Here is a 16571-nt window from a genome sequence, read left to right on the forward strand (position 1 = left end):
CCGGAGCTTCACAGCCGAACACATAATTAACTCCAGTATTGACAAAGCAGCTTCGCTTTACACTGAAATAATTCAGAGTGTGATCAAAGTCAGCAGCAGATCAGATTCACATTAAACACACACATGTAGCACGAATTACATGCATCTAATATATAAATAAACTGAGTTACACTGTAAAATAGCAACAGACACTTTAATGATTATTTTTTACTGTTTTTCACAGATTAAAATCACAGTAAAATAATTTTATAGAAGTTGACTGTAAAAAGAAAAGAAAACAGTAAAAACTGTTAAAAAGAATCTGTTTTTCTGCTATATTATTTTACAGACATTTTTCCTTTTTGTGAAAGAAAAGCTATGGATGTTAAGTACTGAAAACACTTTTCCACTTTTCCTGTTTTATTCAATTATAGATAACCAACAACATTGCAGAACAGTAAAAAACAAGGTGAAAATGTAATGATATACACATTAGAAGTCTGTATTTTTAAAAATAGTAAATAATTATTTTACATGTGACTTTAGAATTATACTATTTTACTGAGGCTCCACCTGCTGGAACAACCAGGTACTACAGCTGATCTACATTTACTGACATGCCTCTTTGTCTTGTTCTGTCAGACAGAAACACTGGATTGATTTTCTTAACTTTAATGTACTTGAAGTGTTTATTATCATGAAACTGGTGTCAGATTTGGACTCTGAATCTGCAGAAGTTCCAGAGTAGACCTACCGACAACTGGAGAAAGTTCCAGAGTAGACCTACCGACAACTGGAGAAAGCTCTCGAGTAGACCTACCGACAACTGGAGAAAGTTCCAGAGTAGACCTACCGACAACTGGAGAAAGTTCCAGAGTAGACCTACCGACAACTGGAGAAAGTTCCAGAGTAGACCTACCGACAACTGGAGAAAGCTCTCGAGTAGACCTACCGACAACTGGAGAAAGTTCCAGAGTAGACCTACCGACAACTGGAGAAAGTTCCAGAGTAGACCTACCGACAACTGGAGAAAGCTCTAGAGCAGACCTACCGACAACTGGAGAAAGTTCTAGAGCAGACCTACCGACAACTGGAGAAAGTTCCAGAGTAGACCTACCGACAACTGGAGAAAGTTCTAGAGCAGACCTACCGACAACTGGAGAAAGTTCCAGAGCAGACCTACCGACAACTGGAGAAAGTTCCAGAGTAGACCTACCGACAACTGGAGAAAGTTCTAGAGCAGACCTACCGACAACTGGAGAAAGTTCCAGAGTAGACCTACCGACAACTGGAGAAAGTTCTAGAGTAGACCTACCGACAACTGGAGAAAGTTCCAGAGTAGACCTACCGACAACTGGAGAAAGTTCTAGAGCAGACCTACCGACAACTGGAGAAAGCTCTAGAGTCGACCTACCGACAACTGGAGGAAGTTCTAGAGTAGACCTACCGACAACTCTACAGTTGTCGGTAGGTCTACTCTAGAACTTTGTAAAGGGGATGTTCTCCTCTTTGGACTTCAAGGACCTGGAACTCTGGGAATATGAAGGAGGAACTCTGATCATTGATAAAATTACTGGACATGAAGAAGCAGATGTTCTGAGGAGGTTCTGGTGGACCTTCATTAGATTTAGTTTGACTGTTTTTTGTAGAATAACTGCTTTTATTACTCTAACAATGAAGATGAAACCATATTTAGCATCCCAGCTGCTGAATTTGGACTTGTTTTAAGGGGTTGTTCTGATCTTTTTTGTTTTAATCATGTCTTTCCATGTCTCTTCTCTTCCTAACGCTGATATTTATGTCTGAACATTTACGTGTTTCTCAGTGTTTTGTTAAGATGTCCGTCTTGTATTATCTGCTTAGAGTCTGTGTGGGCAGATTACAGTCTTTTCAATGGAGCCTCGTCAATAGGAAGGTACAGCTGGGAGTGTGTGTGTGTGTGTGTGTGTGTGTAGGACCATTAGTAAGCTTTGATTGACAGCCTTAAGGACTGAATGTGCTGCACTCTGCTTCATTAGCTCAGGTGTTGGAGTGTGTGAAGTGTGTCTGTGCAACATCTATCTAGCTATGTATCTATCTATCTACAGAGGAAGGAAAGAAGGTTGGGGTGGATGGACGGGTCAAACCAAAAGTCAACATAGCTTTGTTGACCTGACCTGAACCAGTTGTGGGGATAACCTCATAGAGGCACAAAAAAGCAACAAAGATGCACAAACAATCACAAAGATACAGAAAACATCCAACATAGACACAAAACAACCACAAACAAAACAACTACACAGCAACACGAAACAACCACAAACAAACAAAAAACAGAACGACACAAAAAATTCAATGATGCATGAATTGAAAACAAGAATGCAAAAAGGACACACAAAACGAAAACAAAAATACACAAAATGACCACACAGACATACAAAACAACCACACAGAGACACAAAAAGCCCTCCCACAGACCAACAACCACACAAAAACAAACAAAGCTGTGTTCATATAAACACGTTTCATGACATCCAGGACTTTTGATGTCACCAGGACAAAATAAAAACATTTTTTTAGACTGTTTGCAGACTCGCGATACCCTCCATGCACACACACACGGACTCGCTGTAATTGTTTTCTGTGCTGTTGTGCGTCTTGTTGTGCGTCTGCGGTGTGTATTTCGGGCTGCCCTGTGAGACGGAGGTGTTGGGCAGCTCCCCGAGGCCTCCACACATTCAGCTACTGAAGCCTTGTTAGAGCTTATAATGAGCCATAAAAGAGCTCAGCTGGAGCGAACACGCATGAATATCACCTGTCTGCACACACACACACACACACACACACACACACACAGCCTCCCGCAGGAACAAATAAAGCCATATTGTCCCTGGTCTGATTGCTGTGATAATTAATGTAGCATACGACCAGAAAAACACACCGAGCCCAATTATAGCGGAGAGAGAAGACGAGGAGGGGAAGGAGATGAACTGAGAACCAGAGCTGAGGGTAAAAAAAGAAGCAGGAGGAGGAATAAACTTCATTTAAAGAAGTTTCCCTCTGCAGGTAGAACACAAAGAAAAGTTTAAATCTGTGCAGAGTTCCAGGATCAAACTGTGATTAAAACACAACCGCTGACACAAAACAACCGCAAAGAGACACAAAACAATCATAAAGACACAAAACAACCACAAAGACACACAAAACAACAACAAAGACACAAAACAACCACAAAGAGACACAAAACAATCACAAAGACACAAAACAACCACAAAGAGACACAAAACAACCAAAAAGACACAAAACAACCACAAAGAGACACAAAACAACACAAAGAGACAAAACAACCTGACATATAAGATTTTAAATCAGAGCTGTTGTTTTCTTTCTGTAGCTCCTTGACAGTATTTTAATGAATATCAATAATATCTTTGCTTCCTAACTGATAAAGCAGCAGGAACAAAGTGAATCATTTCAAAGTAAAACCAGTCAGCTGTTGTGGATTCAGACTTTTAAACATTTTGGGCTCCTTGTGAGGATTCCAACCTTCAGCCGATAATAGGAGCAGATCCAGGCGGCAGTGTTCCTCCGAAGTGACGTCCAGGTGTAATTAAAAGCAGCTCAACGCCTGGAAACATGTGGCAACTTGTTAATTTGCCTCCCTGCCTCCCGCTCCTCCTCCCCCGTGTCCCCCAAGGAGGCAGCAGACAGATGGGCTGGGATCAGCTGCAGCAGGGGGAGGACCAGGACGGTTATTAACACCACAACTTATCCTCATGCATGAGCAAGTATCAGCAGAACAACCTGTCTGCATACGGACAGTCACACTGTAAAACATCACCGCAAACTGACACAATCTGGCTGCCAGGGGGGCAGGAAACAAGGTTATTATACACGGTAATGTTTAATTAACCCCGTGTCATTATGCGGGTCAGATTGATCCGTTTTAAAGTTTGAAACATTGATCCGGGCTGTTCTCCACGCCGTCTCTCTCTCTTTTACAGCTGCAGCGGTGTTGCACTTCTTTCTAAAAACGTCTTCAAACTCGCCATATGAGCGCGTTAAAAACTTCCAGTCCCAAACGCAGCCCTCCGCTTCCCCGTTTCCATGGTGACTCGTCGAATCGGGGTTCCATTGATGCTGTCTTTTCAGAGTTGCAGTGACGCGCTTAACTCCGAGTGAAACTACTCCGAGTTAATTAAACCAACTCAAACCAGCCGTTGTGAAACTGAAAACTCAGAGTTTTCTATCTCAGAGTAGATCAACTCAGAGTTCAGGGATAAACTCAGAGTTTGTTGAACCTGCTTCGTGAAACAGGCCCCTGATTATCTGAATATGCGGTAGTCCGACAGTTACCGACATGTCCCCTTACAACTCACAGAAAAAGAACAAAACCTGCAAGATGCAATTCAACCGGCTTGTAAGGTATATGCTAACACCTCAGTTAGCTACGTTAGCTACATTAGCTATGTTAGATACAGTAGCTACGTTAGCTACGTTACATACATTAGCTGTGTTTGATACATTAGCTACACTAGCTATGATAGCTAAGCTAGCTAAATCAACTATGTTAAATACATTAGCTACGTTCGATACATTAGTTACGTTGGCTATATTAGCTACCTTAGCTACGTTCGATACATTGGCTGCGTTAGCTACGTAGCTGTACAACACTTACTTAGCTGCTAACATTTATTGCTTCTATAACCAGCTGAAGTGTTTGTGTAACTGTAGTAGATGTAAATGACTAAGTATTAAATTTATCTTTGAAATAACACTTGCTCACTACATAGACTGTCTGTCATTTAAAAATAGAGATTTTCTGTTAATTCACAGCATGTCCACAGTAAATTCCAAGCAAAAAACAAAACAAACTTAAATCCAGGGCATTTATTTCTGTTGTTTAATGACAAATCTATAAAAAAATAGACATCAGCTTTTATTTAATCATATATTTCTAATGAAAAAGAGGACATTTTCTTTTGTTTAATGGTAAATATACAGTATAAAATCTACAGATGTTGAATAAATCTGTTAGAAAGCTAAAAAAAAAAAAATACTACCAAACTAAGAAATTTCCTCTTTATTTATAGTTCACTGACTTGATATTACAAAAGACTGTTTTCTACCTCCATAAATAAAACTGAAATGTTACGTAGACATTTGATAAAAGTGGCAACAAACTATAAATATTTGTGTATGCGTTTTTAACATTTTTATGTGAAAATACTGAGCTAAAATAAAAGAGAAATGTTTATCTCCGGTTTGTTCCAAGTTTTCTGATTCTTTGACAGAAGTTATGTCAGCTGATAGTACCGCTATTAAAAACATAAATGAACGTATGTGGACAGATTCTGTTAAAGTCATACAGCTGCTGGTACACGGATATTTCTAGAGTTTAATAAATAAATGTTAAACGCAGTAAAAGTACTTTCCACAAGCGTTAAACAGGACAGTGTCAGACGTTCTTATGAGCCACGAACAGTCAGGTGTGAAGAACTTTTTATTTTTAAAACATGCTGTAAATTAGTTATTTCAGTGTTTTCAATCCACCTTCTTTCTTCCAGAGGTGAACTCGGAGGTTAAATATGTTTCACAGAACCCATTAATGAGCTTTTCACCAACTAAATATGAGGCTTCACTCACGACTCAAAATTTAATTCCCTCTTCAGCTCAAACGTTCGTCTGTTTCTACATGAAACGCAACCTGTCACAGTTAAATATCAAAGGAATTAAAAAATAAGGTATAAAATAATTACCAATGCTATTTTTACTGTGGTTTCCACGGCGACGGGAGAATCAATCAGGATATCTGCGACGTCTCGCTGCAAACATTCATAAAGACGTTAAAATGGAGATAATTGTAACACCTGAAGGTAAATAGCGTTAATCTCTTAAATGTCAACTTCTCACCAACTGAAACAAACAGAATTATGAAGCTATGAGGATTTAAACTGACTTAGATATGTAGAAATGCTCAGTTTAGGTTTGAAGGACAGCAACTTTACTCCTAAATCTTTATTATCGTGTTTCTTTAAATATTACAGGACTGTGTCTGAAGCAGACTTTTACTTATGATAAATATATTTGCTCATATTTTGATACAAATCCATCCATACAGTATTCATGTTTAATTTTTGTCACTTTCTCGTAAAATAAACTCTCTTCTGCTGAAATTCAGTTTTAGTTAACCCAGTTTAATCTTTCTTTTTCTGGTATTCCTTTCAAATTCATTTGTTAAAGTGAAAGTTTAGCATTCAGAATGACAGTTTCTTTCATCTACAACACAGAAAAAATGATGTAAACATGCACATTTATGGTGAACATGTTTGGTTGAAGTAGACGGAGGATTCAGTTCTGAAAAATCATAACGGACAGCAACAAATGTATGATTAAAAATAAACTTCAGCTTTAGTTTGGGAACTTCAAAATCAAGAGAATACCTTAAAAGTATATCCTGTTCTGTAACTGGTTGCCTTTTAGTTTTAGTAAACAAACATTTCCAGGTTCACCATCTTGTGGCTGCTTTTTGTGATTTAGTGAATGAGAACACATTAAAAATTGTTCTCTGGATGGATATGTTGATAGTTAAAAAACTTGTCAGTGTAACTCTAATTCTTGTTTCTTCCACTAACACTAAGCAGCTACCGTGTGTTGTTCCGTGAGTGATATTACGGGTTTTTCCTGATTTAAATTGACCTTTGGGAAAGACTATTCACTAAAGTGTGTGTGTGTGTGTGTGTGTGTGTGTGTGTGTGTGTGTGTGTGTGTGTGTGTGTGTAATATTTTGTTAACTGGTCATGTACTTTTTTGTAACGTAATGTTGTGATGTTTTTATTGTGACTTGCTGGGGGACTGCAGATGAAAATGAGCTTAAAGCTATCTCTGGTACAATGCATCGAATGGAAACATTTATGTTTAATATTGTACATGGTCCCTTCTTAAATAAACTCATAATAATAATAATAATAAAAATAAACAGCTTGCAAATTGTAAAGATAATGACTCTCTGTTCGCTTACTGGACAGAAGTCATTCTGTTTATTTCAGACCAGATCAACAAAAACGTCTTATGTTGAATAAATCAATCAACAATTGATGCTGGTGATTTTCCTTTTGGCTCGGCTAAAACCCTGTTGCAGGCGCAGAAAAAGTTCCTTTGTGCAGGAAAAATGCTGTATTTGGTGCCACAACTGTGCCGTTGGAAAGTCTGGCTATAAATGCAAGTTATGATTGGCGACACAGACTGTAGTCCAGGATGTAAAATTTGAACCCCCAATTAAAGATTGTGCTGGTATAGCTCCCAGAGGACAGCTGTAATGGTTAATCAATTAACTTGATAGTTGTCAAATATGGAATTACCACCAACTAAACTGTAAAAAAAAAACTTTGACTCAAACTTAATGGAAATTTTCCCCTAATGCCCCAAAAATGTAATGAAAATATCATAAAAGCTCATAATATTCTGGCAATGCTATAAAGTTAAGTGTTTATGATTGTAACTCTAATCTGTATAAGCATTTATTTAAGAACTGTTGTTTTCTGCTGTGGAAAAGAGTCAAATGAGTCGCAAATTATGCGGGTTGATGTAATATTCAGTTATTTGTCATCTGCATAGAGTGAAATTAATATGACAGACGAGTGTTTGGTGGCTAAATGTGAGTGTTTATAAAAAACATAAATAAATAGTGGGCCCAGTGTGGAGATCTGAGGAACACCTCAATTAATTTAGCACAGAACTGCTGCTGGAATGATTGTGTTGCTGTATTTTGTTGGTGTTTGATTGTTTTAAAGCTGTTATGGTTGTGTGTGTTATATATGTAGGTGTTTATTTCCATTATTCAAACCTCTGGATTATCTTTGCTTGTGTTAGAGGCCTTGTGCTGTAAAGAAATGAACAAAGTGAGAAGAAGCAGAGGTATGAAGCTGCTGCTTTGTGTTTGTTTACTGAAGTGTTGTGATTTGTTCAGATAAAGGTGAGCTTCAGCCGTGCATGTGGGTTATTCCTTGTATTTATTTATGCTATCTGTATATTTATTGACATGTGTGCTGTCACTTTACGTGACACACACATGAAGCTCTGATTCACCAACCTTAGCTGTATCTGGTGAATGAGCGTGTTAGCTAAACTGTCAAAAACCCACTCTAATGTCCTCTGACCTCTGCGCACACAAACACGCTCATCCTCTCAGTTTTGTTCACAGTGTGTGCATGTACTTCCTCTGTTGCCGTGACAACAACACTGTGCACATGCTCCGACGGGTTGTATACAGAACATGTTCAATCGCCGGGTTGTTATTCGTGTGAGTGTAGCATTTTAATGTGTGTTTTTGGTTTGTTCTGAACAATGAGGCGAAGTGAACCGAACCACTAGATGGTCATTTCTCACAAAAAAAATTCTATGCAACAAATGTTATTCCATATTAAAACATAAATGAGACTCTGCAATTAAACTGAATGCTAAATTCAACCATGACAAAACAAACTGTTACGGGTGTTTCCATTTTACTCAACACCAACATCTAGACCTCCATGAACACCTAGACCTCTATGAACACCTAGACCTCTATGAACACCTAGACCTCTATGAACACCTAGACCTCTATGAACATCTAGACCTCTATGAACATCTAGACCTCTATGAACACCTAGACCTCTATGAACACCTAGACCTCTCTGAACACCTAGACCTCTATGAACACCTAGACCTCTATGAACACCTAGACCTCTATGAACACCTAGACCTCTATGAACACCTAGACCTCCATGAACACCTAGACCTCCATGAACACCTAGACCTCTATGAACACCTAGACCTCTATGAACATCTAGACCTCCATGAACACCTAGACCTCTATGAACATCTAGACCTCTATGAACATCTAGACCTCTATGAACATCTAGACCTCCATGAACACCTAGACCTCCATGAACACCTAGACCTCCATGAACACCTAGACCTCCATGAACACCTAGACCTCCATGAACACCTAGACCTCCATGAACACCTAGACCTCTATGAACACCTAGACCTCTCTGAACTCCAGGTTCTGGTTCCTACCAATGAGTCCACATCAACATTTAGTCTAAACATCTAAAAACTGGAACCTTGTCTGGTCAAACTTTAACACATCACGTTCTTCTGATGTTAGAGCATCAACAGGTGGAGAAATGTGGACCAAAGTCTGTTTTAGTAGAAATATGGATCCATCCATAGATACACACTTACAGGATCTTTATGGAGAGACACCACCAACTAGGTTAAAAAAAATGTCCATTTTGAAGAACCACTAATTTTTATTACTGTAATTTTGGTCAATGTTGTGCAAATTCTATGTTTCATTTTCACTGGAACTCGGCTTCATTGGACGGCTTTCCTTTTCTTCCAGCATCAGAAGAGTCTGACTTACACTGGGAGCCATAATGAAGGTAAAAAGTTAGTGAATGCAGCACAATCCAAGGTGGAGTACAACCAGAGAATGGAAACAAAGCCGTCTGACGACGTATTCATTCGCTTGTCAACTAGTTCCACGTAACAACAAAACGTCGTAGGTCGTAAACCAGGACCTCCTGTAGAGCACAATATGGACTCTTGAAAGCCAAGGATGTACAATTAACTGTTAGAGAGCCTCGGGATGTTTTCTAACATGAAATTAATGACCACATGAGTTAAACTGATGGTAGCGGCGCTCACATGCAGAATAATCATCATATAAGACAGTAAATTAGTTTAACGTCAACATCGATCGGCTCGGAGTTGGACTTCAGAGTTTTAGAGCGTGTTTTTATTCTCGGTTTTTTACAGTGTATTTCTGTGTGTGTGTGTGTGTGTGTGTGTGTGTGTGTGTGAATCTCTCTCTCTGTGTCAGTAGTTATTATAAATACACTGACATGTTGGCTGGTTAATTAAGGTGTATAATTCTTGTTGTTCAGCGCCGTCACATAAAGAGAGATGATAATAGACTCTGTGTGTGTGTGTGTGTGTGTGTGTGTGTGTGTGTGTGTGTGTGTGTGTGTGTGTGTGTGTGTGGTAATAATTGGATGAAGGTTGGTGCTGTGTAATAATTGGACGTCTGAACTACAAACACAGTGACAGCAGCAGCAGCTTCGTTCTTTGCTGTAAACGTAAAGGGAACAAACAGCGGCGATGTTTACCACGTCTGACTGTAAACACACCGAGTAAACGAAGAGAGGAGGACGAAACAAACAACAAGACAACGCTGCTGCCTGCCTCCTCCTCCGTCTCTCTGCCTCTAAACCAACACGTTATACTCCTCATATTTAAAGTCTGTCCTGAAAACAATAAAACGTCCATACGTGAATAAATATGCGCCGAGTATATCATCCAAATATCTGTATTTACACTTTGGTGCATCATAACACTCTTAATAATTACATAATGCAAAAAGCAGAAGGTGTTAAAAACCATCCTCGAGGTTTTTCGCTGAATATAAATGTTTATAAATATGTGAAAATATAAAAATCTAATTTATGCTTTAGAAGAAGAATGAAAGTGCTTTCCAGCAGATTTTAATCTAATTATATATTTAATATCACTGTGGGACAAAATGTTGAATAAATTACTTTGAAACCAGAGAAACGTGTTCAATATTTAATATTTTAAAAAATAATGGATTTTACTGTGAACATTACATATTTTAATGTTTTATAAATTTTGAACAATACAATATAAAAGCAGAAGGTTTAATATTTGTCACAAATTTATAAATTTAAAAATGAAATTTTTGCTAAAAAATGCAATAAAATATTAGTGTTCCAGCCAATTTTAATCTAATTCTATATTTAATATATATACGCTTTGCAAAACAATGTTGAATGAGTCACTTTTAAACAGAGAAATGTGTTTCATATTTGATTTTTAAAAAGATGAATAGATTGTATTGTGCACCTAATATATTATATTAATAGTGCACTACAGAAATTACATTTTTAACAATGTAATATAAAAACAGAAGGTGTTAGCGTTGTTTAATATTTGTCAGTGAATTCATAACCTTAGAAATGTAATGTTTGCTGAACAGCTTAAAGCTACTCGTTGTTTTAGAGTGCCTTTAAAATGTCACCGTAGAGATGCAATGACAATAAATATCCTTCAACTGTTAGTGTTTTCCATCTGATTTGAGTCTAATTTTTTATTTAATATGCAGTTGTTTTTTTTTGCAAAAATGTCGAATAAATCACTTTTAATGTGGAGAAATTTGGTTCATATTTAATAAAAGCTCAGAAAACATGCATTTACATTTAATTATTAATATAATGTTTGTATAAATTATATATTATGGAAACACGTTTAATTTACGGTAGAAATGCAGCCGCTATCTGTTTGTCGTTTTTATTCATTCATTTACAATACAAAGAAATGTGCACAATCTAAATGATTAAAACCACAAGCTGATGTGTTTATAGTGTTCATTTCATATCCAGCAGGTTTAAATATTGTATTTATCACACATCTAACTGGAAATATATAAATATAGTAATGTTTTAGATGTATATTGTCAGGTTTGTTTATTTTAAAGCAGCGTCATTCTGTGGGTCATTCTCTGTTCTCTGCTGCCATCTACAGGCTGCTGCTGGTACTGAAGCTTCAGTTCTGGAGGTTTTATTGAGTTTAGACTCAAAGAAAGAGCAAAATCCAGCAGAATCAGGGCTGAAAACAATCACTAGACTCATTTTATGAGTTTGTATTTAGACAAAATGCAGTAATTTTCACCAGCTGACCGGAATCTCTCTGTTAAAAAGATTCTTTCTAGAGCTACTGTCTGCATGAACATTAAAATAACTGCAGGACCTCTCATGCTGTGTAACCAGGGCTGGCTCTGGACATCAGGGGGCCCTAAGCAGGATCTTATATAAATATATATATATATATATATATATATATATATATATATATATATATATATATATATATATATATATATATATATATATGTGTATATATATATATATATATATATATATACATATATTAGGAAAATAAAATAGAAGACTAAAAAAACTAAAAAGACGACATCATATAAAAGCAGTTCTGTAAAAGTATGTTTTTAAAAGTGACTTAAAAGAAGCAGCAGACTCCGTACGCCTTATCTCCCCTGGCAGGTCGCTCCAAAGTCGAGGAGCTCGGATGGCATGTATAGCGCCACTTCTAAAACTGCATTAATCGTCCAAAAACTCATTAGTTTCACCAATATTTCATCATGGTCTCCTGAAGCACTGTTTGGATCAGGAAAGCTTTCTGGGTGAGTATATTGTTCTACTTCATCCTATAAACAATGTGAAAGCTGCAGGAACCGAGCTTAATCTTAAAGCTGCTGTCCGGAGTTTCCGTTTGTTTTCAATTTATGTATCATTTTTTAACAAAGCTTAAATGTGTTAGTCTAGTTCGATACTATAATATAAAGTTAGAATAACGCGATATGAAAATTTATTCCTGAGCTCCGCCTTCCTCTCATAGACCCCCATGTTATTCCAAAAAGCGCCGGTCGCTGCCGACCAATCAAGTTCCAGCTTCAGCTTTGTCATGCTGTCAATCAACGGTTACGCGCACAGCAAGCAAGCCCATGCAGAGGTGGGCGAGCTACGCACTACGCAACCGCACACACATTTGTTTTGCTTGTGGAGGAGAGAGCATCAGGGATCAGCAACTTCCAGAAAAGTTACCGATCCCACGGCTTGTCAGGCCAAGAGACTGCAGGACGTTTTTTGGCTCGGGGTGCTCGCGTCGCTCCCCGACCACGGCCTCCATAGCCCGCCTGACGGCTTCGTTTAGATGCCCGACCTCTGGAGGAAGATGTTGGGGCGTCTGGGACATACTCTTCGTCAGAGGAGTCATGCAATTCTGAACTCTAGATAGAAATAAATAAACAATGTAACACATATACACGCGTAAATGCACTAAGTTTGATAAACAACGTCATCCAGAGGGATACACGAGTGTAATCACATATTGAAACTTTACTCGTTCGTCCTAGCAGATTCATGTTATTTTGGTATTAGGACAAGTTAGACTCAATACAGCATTCTAACGTAATTCCTTTATTATTTACTAAATGTACTAAATGTAGAAGAGGGGAAAACAGCAAAACAGGCGAGATGCTGCAGCACTCCGGGCACTTCTCTCATGTACTCCACGCGTGCACAAATAAAGGGGTGAAATCAGAGGGAGGGACCAACAGTGTTTTGGGAGACGCTGCGATTCAAACTCCGGACAGCAGCTTTAATCTATAATACAAGAAAACACATCAATATAGAAGCTGTCTGTACCTAGAAATTGACCGCGCCGCTAGCTAAACAGCGCTAGCATTAGCAACAACGATTTGGTTACCGTCAGCTGAGCTGAATATATCAAGGACAACAAGTGCATTTAAAAATGAGACTCACGATCATAGTATCCACAAAACAATCAACTGATGTTTTCAAAAATTACCTTGCGTATCTCTCTTTTGTTCGTCCTCCTTCTTCTTTTTCCTTTTTTCCGCACCTGAAGGATAAACGCGCTTCATCTTGGTTTTTTCTGTTCTTCTTCTAAACATCCTCCTTGATGCCAGTTTTTGATCAACCAACCAAATATTTTGACACGTCTGGGGCTGTGGCTGCCGCCCAATCAGCGACACTGAACTTACAACGCGTGTTGGGTGGTTGCCAGGTTAGTCCGAAGCAAGTAATGTTAGATGGCAGTCTGTGGGTCAGACCATCAGACACAGTCAATTCGGGGGCCCCCTAGTGGCGGCGGGGCCCTAAGCAGCCGCTTAATTCGCGTATAGGGAGAGCCGGCCCTGCGTGTAACTCCAGTAAAGAAAAAAAATGTGTTTATTTCTGCAGAAGATCCAGATTTTTGTGGTTTAAATCAAATAAATGAACATTTACTGCAGTTTTGGTCGGCATTATAAGAAGCAAAAAATCGCCATCAGGATTAATCTTAGCAAGATTCTCCACAGTTTTATTTCTTTTGTTTTTTTAGTGACAAAATGTTGTTATTGCACTTTTATTTAAATAATCAGACCAATCTACATCACAATTAGACTGAAAATAAGTTTTTGCTGAATCTCCAACAAGTATTTGTAATAATAAAACTTAATTAAATGTGTAGTTGCATTATTTAAAAAAAAGTTATTTACTCATTTAAATAAAACCTTTAAGTTGCAAATATGAATCAATCTGACGTTTGGTTTCACCAGGAGCTGCAGAGTTTGTTTGTTTTTTTTTAGTCTCAGATGCAAAAAGTTTATTTTTAGGGAATTTTTAAATGAGACACGTAGAAAACAGTAATTTTCAGAGCCTTAAGCTCAGACTTGACTACATTTTTCTGAATTATTGGAATGTTAATTTTAAAAAAAAAGTCCATAAAAGCTTCCCTTAAGTTTTAACTTAAAAGAAAAAATCTCCAAATTTGGCAAGAAATAAAAGTTGAAAAAATAAAAATAAATAAAAATTTCATATATTTGCAAAAAATGAATAAAAATTTTCTACTAAAAATATCTAAAGTGATTACATATATGTTAGTAAAACTTCTGATATTATTGCTGGATTTTGCTTGATTTTTTTTGACTGTTCTTAAAGAAACATTTTTTTAAACACTTATTTTTTCCACCAAAAATGTTATATATATATATGTATATATATATATATATACATATATATATGTGTGTGTGTGTGTGTGTATTTTATATATGTATATATATGTATTTTGCCACATTGTCAAACTTTGGAGGGTTAAATACGCCTGCATATCAAAGGCTAGGTTTCCACAAAATAAACATCTTGTGCTTTTATTTAATCCTATTTCCTGCTTTAAGGGTTCTGTTTTGTATTTAAATACGCCTTCATGTCAGAGGCTTGTTTCCACCTGTCTTCATCCCATTCCTGGTTCTATACGGTCACAGGTGTGGTGTCAGGTGGGAATTGTACTTTGAGGTCTTCCTTCCTCTTACAGCTCTGATTAAAGACGTCGTCGCCGTGTCATCCTGTGATTATGTGAGCGACAGGTCAGTGAATCCCACGGCCAACCTGTTCCATAATGTCACTAATATGTTGTGCGTCGCGGCGTGCTGAAGCTTGACAACATTAATAATAGCTTCGGATGAACCGTGTGGAGACCTTCTGCTGGAGGAGACCTCGAATGTCCACCTGAGCTAATGAGACGGAACAATGTGGATGAATCAGCATTATGAAGGAAAATCAGTTTAGCCTCATTTTACAGTCGTCTGTTTCATATTTAACAACACGTAGACAGAACCAGGCCGAATGGATTTACAATCAAGAAGACACTTCTACCATTGGATTTAAAATCAGTATATTTATGTATTTTAATAAATCTACAACACATCACATGCTCTTTGTTTTAATGTAAACCTCCTAAATCTGAAATTATTTATTGATCCCCAACAATACAGTCCTATTCAGAGTCTTAGAAATAAACTGAAATTATGTCAAAAAAAATATAAATATTTGTAGAAAATTATATCCTAAAAAAGGAAAATGAGTCATAAAAATATAAATATTTGTAGAAAATTATATCTTAAAAAGAAGAAAAATACGTCCTAAAAATATAAATAGAAGTTGAAAATATGACTAAAATATAAATGGAAAAATATCTCCTAAAAAAAGCAGAAAAATATGTCCTAAATATATAACTAGAAGTAAAAAAAAAAGTCCCAAAGATATAAACATAAGTAGAAAAATATCAAATATCTCCAAAAGAAAGTAGAAAAATATGTCCCAAAAAATGAAACTTTTGGAGAAAAATATCACCTAAAAAGTAGAAAAATATGTCCAAAAAATACAAACGTATATAGAAAAATGTCCTAAAATATTAACATAAATAGAAAAATATGTCCAAAAAAAGTAGAAACATATGTCCTAAAAATATAAATATAAGTAGAAAAATATGAACTAAAAATAGAAACATTAATAAATGTGGTGTGAGAGGGTAAATGAGTTTAGTTAGTGATGGGCACCATGACAAAGACTTCTGTGGTTCTTAATGACTTCCAACCAGAACTCAAATACTCAGACAAACTGAGATCAAACACTCTCATGAGTAATATAAGAAATGTTGGAAATCAGACATTTCTTTCTTTTCTTTTCCAGTTTCTGGCTGACAAATGATGTAGTTTTGGTGGTTTCTGTTAAAGCTGACATGGATTTCAAACCATCCAGAAGATGTTGAAGGTCTAAGAAGCTGCTGTGTTGCCTGATGAAGCCTGAAGTCTAAACTCATGGATTAGCATTAAAAACAGAGCCTGACTTCATTTAGATCCATTAAACTGTGACCAGTCTGAGTTTTTATTCCAGAAATCTGTAATCCAATATACAATCTGGATATCTGACCGGTGAAACCATAGTCAAAGGTCTCTGAAATCCAGTTGAGTCAGAATAACAGCAGCAGAGATCTCAAACCTGATTGGTCTGTATCGTTGTGATGTCACTGCTCGTACAAGGCCTCCCATTGGATGATCTGAATGGTGTCAGCAGCAGTAATGGCTGCTGTGGTGGATCAGATGTTGGATCTCCTCAGGAGGAGTTTGTGGAGAACCAGAGCTTGGTCTCCAGAGATTTGAGGTTTCCTTCATCTTCAGATAAATGGTGGAT

General features: G+C 37.2%; 1 long non-coding RNA gene across 3 annotated transcripts; it reads right to left on the reverse strand.

Moving 5' to 3' along the window:
* Positions 1 to 526: 526 nt before the first annotated feature.
* LOC127533879 (uncharacterized) lies at positions 527 to 4367 on the reverse strand. Of its 3 annotated transcripts, none has more exons than XR_007941758.1 (5): positions 1225 to 4367; positions 1060 to 1191; positions 928 to 993; positions 796 to 894; positions 527 to 762 (listed from the first exon to the last, which is right to left on the reverse strand). It is a non-coding gene; the product is annotated as an uncharacterized LOC127533879 (long non-coding RNA). The 3 variants fall into 3 exon arrangements; XR_007941757.1 differs by having other exon boundaries at positions 1060 to 1257; positions 1291 to 1372; XR_007941756.1 differs by having other exon boundaries at positions 1060 to 4367.
* Positions 4368 to 16571: the final 12204 nt, after the last annotated feature.

This window comes from Acanthochromis polyacanthus, chromosome 1, assembly GCF_021347895.1.
Source record: "Acanthochromis polyacanthus isolate Apoly-LR-REF ecotype Palm Island chromosome 1, KAUST_Apoly_ChrSc, whole genome shotgun sequence".
In the NCBI taxonomy this organism is placed as follows: Eukaryota; Metazoa; Chordata; class Actinopteri; family Pomacentridae; genus Acanthochromis; species Acanthochromis polyacanthus.